Raw genomic sequence first — 10,067 nt, forward strand, 5'->3', positions numbered from 1 at the left:
ACATGCCAGCCAACATGAAAGTCATCATTTCAAAGCTTCCATATAAGCTAAGAGAGATTTGGAGAGTCTCTGCATGCGGCATAATGGAAAGACACTACCGCAGACCCCAGTTCACAGACATAGTCACCTTTATAGAGCGCCAGGTAAAGATAATATCAGATCCAGTCTTTGGTGACATTCAGAATAACACACCGGGCACAGGAAAGCCAATGAACAAATTGAAGTCCCAAGGCAAACCCAGGTTTAAAGGAGACAGCTTTGCAACTACTATCGAAACCCCTCCGCCTGAAGAAGAGCAAGCAAGATTTCCACCTAGTCCCAAGCCAAGTAATACTGCTCACAACACCGCCTCTTGTATATGCTGTTCTAAAGACCACACTCTGGATCAGTGTCCAACAATGGAGAAGAAGTCACACAGAGACAAACTTGCTTTTATAAAACAAAATGGAGTCTGTTTTGGCTGCCTTCGCAAAGGCCATTTAAGCAAATATTGTGCTGACCGTTTGATTTGCAAGGTGTGCAGTAAAAAGCATCCCAGTATTCTTCATATTTACTTTGACCAAAAGCAGAGGTCAAGCAACGCAAGTCAGCCAAATAAGCCTTCAGTGAGCAACGCACAGGTCTCCTTGCAAACTTGTGGACAAACAGGGGCCGGTGACAGTAATGGCGTTTTGTCAATCCTACCTGTGCAGGTGAAGTCCAGCAAGGGACATAAAGTAATTAAAACCTATGCATTCCTCGATCCCGGCAGCACAGATACCTTTTGTTCAGAAGCCCTCATGAGGAAGTTGAATTTGAATGGAAGAAAAGCCAAAATCAGCCTTCTAACCATGGGCCCAAAGGCATCTGTATCCAGTTACATGTTGACCGATTTAGAAATCTCAAGCCTCACTGGAGAAGAGTTCTTTGACCTGCCCAAGGTCTACACTCAAAAGAAAATGCCTGTTACAACCAGTAACATCATTAAAGAAGAGGAGCTGGCTAAGTGGCCATATTTAAATGGGGTGGTTCTTCCACGCATTCAAGCTGATGTTGAGCTATTGATTGGTACCAATGCCTCTAAACTACTTGAACCGTGGGAAGTTGTGAACAGTCGTGGTAATGGGCCATATGCCATTAAGACCCTATTGGGGTGGGTTGTTAATGGTCCCCTTTCCGGCTACAGTGAGCAGGCTGAGTGCGTTACTGTCAACAGGACCTCCATAACACATTTGGAGGAATTGCTGCACAATCAGTACAACCATGATTTTAATGAAACGACATCGGAGGACAAAGAGGAAATGTCACAGGATGATAAGAAGTTCATGAAAATCATGACTGATTCTTGTAAACTTCAAGATGGACATTACACCCTGGAACTCCCTTTCAGAAAAAAGGAAGTCTGTCTGCCAAACAATCGGTGTGTTGCTAGGCAACGCATATTTGGATTGAAGAGGAGGTTTGGGAGAGATAAGAAATTCCACAGAGATGCTGATGAAACTAAAGAATGGATTGAGAAAAAAACCCAGGCTCTCAACACCGACAACTACGGTCATGATTTGGCAAGTGTTCAGGCTTTGCAGCGCAAGCATGAGGGCTTTGAAAGAGACCTGGCACCCCTAGGTGACAATGTGAACTCTCTTGGGGAAACCGCACAACGTCTCATACAGTCCCACCCAGAAGCAGTGGATGACATTCAAGAGAAATGTACTGAGCTCAACTCTGCCTGGAGCAGCCTTGTTAGACGTGCTGATCAGCGCAAAGACAAGCTGGGAAATTCACATGACCTGCAGCGCTTTCTATCTGATTTCAGAGACCTCGTGTCCTGGGTTAATGGTATCCGAGGACTGGTGTCCTCTGAGGAGCTAGCCAAAGATGTGACTGGAGCGGAAGCACTTCTAGAAAGACATCAGGAACATCGCACAGAAATAGATGCTCGTCTTGGTACATTCCAGGCTTTTGAGCAATTCGGGCACCAGCTTTTGGTGCAAGGACATTATGCGACTCCCGAGATCAAGCAAAGATTGGAAACTTTAGAAATGGAGCGGGCTGACCTGGAAAAGGCCTGGGTACAGCGCCGCATGATGCTGGACCAATGCTTGGGGTTCCAGCTCTTTAGCAGAGACTGTGAACAAGCTGAGAATTGGATGGCAGCTCGTGAAGCCTTTCTTGCAAGTGACGACAAGGGAGACTCCCTTGATAGTGTTGAGGCACTAATCAAAAAACATGAAGACTTTGATAAAGCCATTAATGTGCAGGAAGAGAAAATTGCTGCTCTCCAATCCTTTGCCAATCAACTCATAGGAGCGGACCATTATGCCAAATCTGAGATCTGCAGTCGACGCAATGAAGTTCTTGACAGGTGGCGTCGGCTGAAGACCCAGATGATTGAAAAGCGCTCAAAACTTGGTGAATCCCAGACCCTGCAGCAATGCAGCCGAGATGTGGATGAAATAGAAGCTTGGATCAGTGAGAAACTGCAGACTGCTTCTGATGAGTCCTACAAGGACCCTACCAACATTCAGCTATCCAAGCTTCTGAGTAAACATCAGAAGCACCAAGCATTTGAGGCGGAGCTCCATGCCAATGCTGATCGAATCCGTGGCGTCATAGATACTGGTAACACACTCATCCAGAGAGGTGCCTGTGCTGGCAGTGAAGATGCAGTTAAGGTACGCCTTGGTGCGCTGGGTGAACAGTGGCAATTTCTCGTCAACAAATCTGCTGAAAAGAGCCAAAAACTCAAAGAAGCCAATAAGCAACAGAACTTTAACACTGGCATCAAAGACTTTGATTTTTGGCTCTCTGAGGTGGAAGCACTTCTTGCTTCAGAGGACTATGGGAAAGATCTGGCCTCAGTCAACAACCTGTTGAAAAAACATCAGTTGCTGGAGGCTGATATTTCAGCCCATGAAGATCGTCTGGAAGATTTAAATGGACAGGCTGACAGTCTGATGGCAAGCAACGCCTTTGATACCTCTCAAGTGAAGGACAAGCGTGGTGCTGTTAATGGTCGTTTCAACAAAATAAAGAGCATGGCAGCCAGCCGCCACGCGAAGCTGAATGAGTCTCACCGTCTACATCAGTTCTTCAGGGACTTAGATGATGAAGAGTCTTGGATCAAAGAGAAGAAGTTGCTTGTAAGTTCAGAAGACTATGGGCGTGATTTGACTGGAGTGCAGAATCTGAGGAAGAAACGCAAGAGGCTTGAGGCTGAATTGGGAGCCCATGAGCCGGCAATTAAGTCTGTGCTTGATACTGGAAAGAAGCTGTCTGATGACAACACCATTGGCCAGCAGGGGGACATTGTATTGATCGCGGATGCAACAGCCCCACGTGGATCCTGGCTGCTGGGAAGGGTCTTAGAGATCTATGCTGACAAGAAGGGACTAGTGCGTTCTGCACGAGTTAAAACAAAAACCAGCACACTGGACAGACCAATAACTAAGCTTTGCTTGATTCAAGAAGCAGACACTTAAGCTTCTAAGAGGTTTGTTTTGTTTTCGTTTACATGACTTGTTGGCTCCATTTATGTTAATATTGGTTTGAATTGTTCACGGTCTCCTGCCGTTCTCAATTAGGGGCCGGTGTGTTGGAGCCAAAAAGCTTTTTGTATATTCTAATTTGTTTATATTAAGAAAGTTAAACAAATTGTCTGAAGACATGCCAATCTATGGTGGGTGGAACCATGGTTGCCATGGTTACATAAATACGTGCCAGTTGGTGATTGCAGTCAGGTGCGACAGGGCAAGGGGCAAACAGTTTTCGACCGTGCGAACGTGCGAACGTGCGAACGTGCGAACGTGAGTGGTCTTTAAGTTTGGTTTGTAACCCGAATTATTGTTTTATCAAGATATTGAACGAAAAGGAATGTGGACGAAATAAACGGATTGGCATATCCAACGCAACACAAAGAGACTATTGAAATTATTTGATTGACGCACGCGTCAAAACAAAACTTACCCAGTTGCCCTGCTGTCCAGCCTATAGGCAAAGGCTGTACAAAGACTTTTGAAGATCATGACTAAGACGACACTAAGACTGTTGCATATCAACATTAAGACAAGACCAAGTCTTTTCATGTCTAGACAAAAACAAGACTTGGACTTGTGGGAGTTGAGATGAGACAAGACCAAGATTGTATTATTCAAAGAGAAATCACAAAAATAGCAAATATCTTTTGTTTCATTAGGTTTGTAACAAAAACAAATTCTGCTAATGTTAAACAGAGTCTGCTCTGTTTAAGACAAGATAAAGTAAAAGGGCCTTTGACCCCAAGATGAGACCAAGACCTTTGAAAAGTTGTCTTGAGACCAAGACCAATCTCAAACAAAATCACTGCAACACAACACTTGGTAAGATATAATGATTTTAGTACGTACTTTTTCAAACACCTTGTCAGGCAGGACAAGCTACAATGCTTGATCAAAGACAGATGATAGGTTAAAAAAAAAGGGAGGTGTTCATGTGCAACCCAAATGACAATAAGTGCTGCAAAAACAGTTCACTGATTAAATCACTATGTTATGTTGTCTTTTGAAACTAAGATTTAGTTGAAAAACTCAAATGTGTCAAATGTTTGCTTATCTTAATACAACAATTTGTGAGTACAGTTTTAGGTGAAAGGACTGTTTTTCCGACAATAAACTACACAATATTTCAGAAAGGTTGATTTTAACCGTTAACAAATAACTAATTGCAAACTTACAATAATTTATTTCACTTTTTTCCACTGCTTTGTATCTCATGTTATGTTATGTCTTGTGTTTAGTCCTGAAAGGACCAGGCTACCCACATGCCGGACTAAGTTAACCATTGCTATCCTAAGTTATTAGCCGTGTCTGTAATTTATGTCCCGTTCATTCAAATTAATTGGTAACTGCAAATGTCTTATTACAGTCTTGTCGACAGTCGCGAATAGCCCGCAGGTTCGCCGAGCAAATAACAGTATTTTATCCACTCCGGGGCTTTAAAGATCCGTTTCCAAATAAGTCGCAGAGAGGACATGGCCCAGTCTTGCCTGTGAGTCACCTCTGCAGGCAAACACACTCGGAAGCACAATTGGCCTGCAGGGCAGCACGCTCACACCTGTTTTCCTCAACCTGTTTGTAAAAATGGCGCTGTTTGCATTCCGCGCTCCCAAGTGCTTATTTGGTTGACTTCTCCGGGCTTGGCCGAGAGTCGTGGGAGGATTCGCAGGCGATGTTGTAAACACGGGCTGCTTCAAGGCCTCTGACACCCATGCATCACCTCCCCGCTGCTATAATTCCTTTTACAACAAACGCCATAAAGCTCTCCGGTGCCCAAATATTTACAGTTGCCTGAGTTTCCTTCCTTAGAGGCTTGTTTTCTATTCGAGTAGCAGCAGCCATGTGGAGCGACTCCAGACATCTTATCTGGGGGTTGAGGGTGAAGGGCCTAGTGGTCTGGGCAGGGAGGAGGGGCCCCTGATGAGTCCTTATCCCCCCATTTTTTTTTTTTTTTTTAACGTCTCCTGGCAAGCGTCTTCTGTTAGTGGACTCAATTGACCGGGCAAACAAACAAAACGCCCATGACCTCTGCGGATCGGACAGGCAAATAAACGCTCGCGTGTCAATACTACCAACTACTCTGTCAATGGAAGACAAATATACCGAGCAGAATATCGGACAACACTCGTAGGTCATTATCATGGTGGTAAAAAGGGTAAGCTTGCGTTTTGAAAAATGGCGCAGGGTTTGGCTTTTTGTTTACGACGACAACTGCATTCGAGATAGGAAGTTGAAGTTCTTTCCATGGAATCAAAACATTCATCCGTGAAAATGGGGGACATTTACTTTTTAATTGCTTGTATACAGCGAGCTGGCCCACTGGAGTACCTGCCCAGTGCCCGCCCATCAAGTGTGAAATTAAACCACCGGGTAAATCTTCTGTATCAGCATTTCTGAAATATATCATCAAGAAAGCTGTTCTGAATGTTTTTCATAGCAATATACATATTAATAGGCCGATCGAGATAAAAACTATTGGAAATTCATTAGATGAGAAGAATGGACACGAGTTTTTTATTTTTCCAGACTCAATAAATGGTCATTTGCACGCATGTTTGTTTATATACTTTATCAACATTCTCCTGTGTGTCAGCCTTTTATGTTACACACACATGCACGCACACACTAGGACTAGAACAGCTTTTGGCTCAGCTCTTAATCTCATTTCTAAGTGACGAGCAACAGTTTACAGTGGCAATAATAGCCAAGTAGTTCGAACACTAACTTGTTCGGCTAACAGCTATCTACTGTACTCTTTCTGTATTATTTTATTGGTTTAGTATTTGTACCGTCGGTTCTGCGAACATTCATTCGCTGCACTCACCAGGAACTTCAAAATTGGTGACTTCTTTACTCTTCCTAGGTCACTAGCTATCATGGTAACCAGAGCTGTGCTTGGCAATTCACATGAAACCACACCTCAAAACAACATAATTTAAACCAGAATGTGGCAACTAGATTTGAATGTCCATTAACTTGTGTCCAAGCTTTCAAATATGACATCATCTCTCCCAGGCATGAATAATACAGTGTTTCATGTTTCAGGTCAGCGTGACTTGCTATGATTCCGATAATGCTGGCATTTTTCCCTGGAAGGATGTGAACACAATAGAGGCAATTTCAATAGACACAGGTGGCCAACTAGTGAAGTTTGTCAAGGGATGTTTTCCTGTAACAGATCGTTTTGCAGATGCCCCTTGAATCAAGTGTCTTGAAAACAGCAGCAGTGAGCCTGACGAGTGCTCCAGCATGCCCCCCCCCCCCCCCCCCCCGACCCCCCCGTTACATCCCAGTGCTGTGATTAGAGAAGTTGACCCTCCTTTAATATGTGAAATTCCCATTTTCTCTGATTCATGAGTAAGAGCCCTCAGGGGGAGCGTTGCAAGTGGCAGTCTGCCAAAACAGGCCTTCCTTGAAGCAAAACCACATAAGTCACGGTTGTGCACCGTTAGCAGTCACCGCTTGTCTCACGCTAACTTTGTTATTGTTATTGGCAGATAGCAATGAGGGGAGCTGGTTACGCAATATCAACCAGTTCCGGCTTTGAATGCTTACATTTGAAAGATTAGCGGATTGCATATACATTTAAATAGATTCATTACAGATTCATTGCTATCAACTAAGTGCACACATAGTAAAAGGTTTTCTTTGTCTCTAACTATGCTTTTCATGCTGTTTTCATGCATCAGGCTTCCTTGCATTTGTTGAGGGGGGTGGAAAAAAAGTTGGACACTGATTGGCTGTCATTGTGTTTGGCATCGCTAGGCTCCTGTTATGGGTGGGAGCACAAGTTCAGAAGCAAAAGGAAGACGTGAAAATGGAAGAGCACATGAGGTTTGTCAGTCTAATGAATGCTAAATTTGACCTTAACGGACACCTGATGGCACCTTTGATAAATGTAGAATGGCACGCATCTACTTTTTTCCGGTTTATCAAGCTTTTGATCTGGCACAATAACACAGAATATTTTTAGTGAGAATAAAAAGAAAATTAAAATCGATCAAATAATGGCAAATTAATCCATCGAAGTTTATCATCTTGAGACAGCACTACTATTGAAAAATGTTAGTATCTAACAACCATGTCCCACTGATATGCGAACGTTTGCAAGTGTTTACAAAGATAGCGGATGTGCTTTCACGTCGGGGATTCGTCAGGGTTTGTTCATGGTCAGAATAGTTCATAAGAACTTCTCAAGACATTCTGAAACCGGAGTAAGTCCCTCTCCCGTAGAGGGCTGAACGTTGGCGAAAATCGGCGAAAACAGCGGCTCCGTTCATCTAGGCAGGGTTGTCTATCTATGGGAAAGCAATGTTGTAATGTTGTAATGAAAATACAAGCACATCAGTTACAGTCCAGCATGTGATCTTTTCCCAATTGACTTTAATGTGCCTTAGATTAACTTGAACCTGAGCATTGACTCTTCATACAGAAGTCACCCCCACATATCAGCACATACTAGTCCATCATCAACGTGATATTTGACACACTTTCAGACCCAATATCTGATGCAAGGCAGGCTGGCGGCTTCATTTAGGGTCTCATCGAGAGTATTATTTTCATCCGTGGTTTAAAGGGTGTGCGGGCGGCCAAACACACAAGGCCTACTGTTGGAGAGCGGCCACATGATGACAGACCCACCAAGAATGTTGCCTGGACCGCCAAATGTAATAGAGCACCACGGCGCTCTTATTAAGGGGTGAAATAATTTCCACCAAAGTGGTTGGCGGCGCTGACAGCTCAGATGAATGCTGTCTGTACACCAGCCAACATAACAACTGCTCCTGCATGCATGGCGAAGGCTGAGGGAGGCCTGCCAGCCCCACATTCATGCATATTTGCCTCTGTGAACATCTGCCAGCGCAAATAATTGATGCTGTTCACTCCGCTGAGGGCCATTGGATCCCCTCTGATAAGTTTTCTACAACTTTTACACATACACCTAAGCCTCAGTCCCCTAAATCCTGACCGCAGGCCACGTTGGATGGCGGGGAGGAAAGTCCCGGGCGGGGAAAGGAGTCAACCGTTTCCTGTCCCTGCTTGGCCCCTGGGTTAAGCGCGCCGTCATGTGCGCAACATCCTCCACAGCTGAGGGTCCTGATGGAGCATTGCCGTGGGTGGGATTCACAAGGCGGCCCTCAACGCAACAGCGGCGAATATCCAATGAGCACGCTCGGAGGAGGATCAAAACATTTGAGCTCAGCGACGCTACAGCGAGTCCAACAGCGCTGCTGTTATGTTCCGACACAATGCTATCAGGTGATTAAACATCCGACGGGAGTCTCCAACGTCGCCACCAGCAGATGGCGTATTAATCATTAATTGACGCAGTGCCATTTTTGTTTCATCTTCACCAGAGCGACCCACAAATGAGGGAGAATTTAATGTGCTGACGACAGCCAAGTAACACTATGTGGACTAATTCATTGGGACATGCCAGCTAATCAATTAATTAGCCATTTAGAAGCAGACTAGCTCCCTTTAGTGCTAAGTAATTAAGTTATATTAAGAAGACACCAAGAACCATAGTGCTTTAAGCCGAGTGTCCACATGGCGGTTTTTAACACCTTGGCCGATTTTTGGCAGCTCGGCAGGCTTGTGCTAAAATTTTTGATGATCAACTTTTTTTTTTTTTTTTAACCAAATTTTTAAAAACTGCACTCAGAAGCACACACCTTTCCTCCTCCTCCAAAATCTCTACAAATGTCGGTCTATGAGATAAATTTGCTGGCTGAAAAAGCACATTACAGTCAGGTGATCAGAAGGAACAGTGACCGTGACATGCTATTAGTATCAAAATATGCAGTCATTTAAGCATTTATCAACTAAGGAATTAAAAGCCCATAGGGAAAAAATTTGCTGCAAAATGTCAACCAAAACTTTATCAGTCACAATTCACAATACTGTGACAGTACACTGAATGGTCGATGCAATCACCAGTGTTTACAGCGGAAATGATAACATACTGTAGGTTGTCAATTAAAAAAATGCAATGTAAAATGGCCACCATCCAACTCCAGCCAGACATGGCCAACTGTCCAATTATTTATAAGCCTGTTATTACTTAGAATTGTAGGAAATACTAAAATGTGTCCCTGTGTGCACTAAGGCTGGGCGTTATGATCACTTCATCGACTCATTTAATTGAAGTAATAAGCCCGATAAGCCGGTATTTATATGTTCGATTTATTAAGAAACAAATCATGTAGAAAACATTTAGACAAGGGAAACATCAAATTCAGCATTAACTACAACAACGAACGTGAGCTACTCACAAATGTTTCTCTGATCTAAGGGAAAAACCCCAAAGTCCCTCTTTCCTCTCATTTCCATTCCCCGAAGGGGTAATAGCAAGATGTCCCAATACACCGGGACCCACAGTATGACTTGCCTCTTAAATTATAATAACATCCATACCGCTCTGCTCCCAGAGACATACCATCCTCCATTACATACTTCTGCATTTGGAAAACAACACATAAAATGTTAGTACACACCTGAGGAGTGATTATAGAGTGTAAAACCCTTGAAGGGAGAGTAAAACATCAAATGAACACA

The sequence above is a fragment of the Hippichthys cyanospilos genome, chromosome 6 (assembly GCF_059441005.1).
Source record: "Hippichthys cyanospilos isolate Australia breed blue-spotted pipefish chromosome 6, RoL_Hcya_1.0, whole genome shotgun sequence".
NCBI classification, from domain to species: Eukaryota; Metazoa; Chordata; class Actinopteri; order Syngnathiformes; family Syngnathidae; genus Hippichthys; species Hippichthys cyanospilos.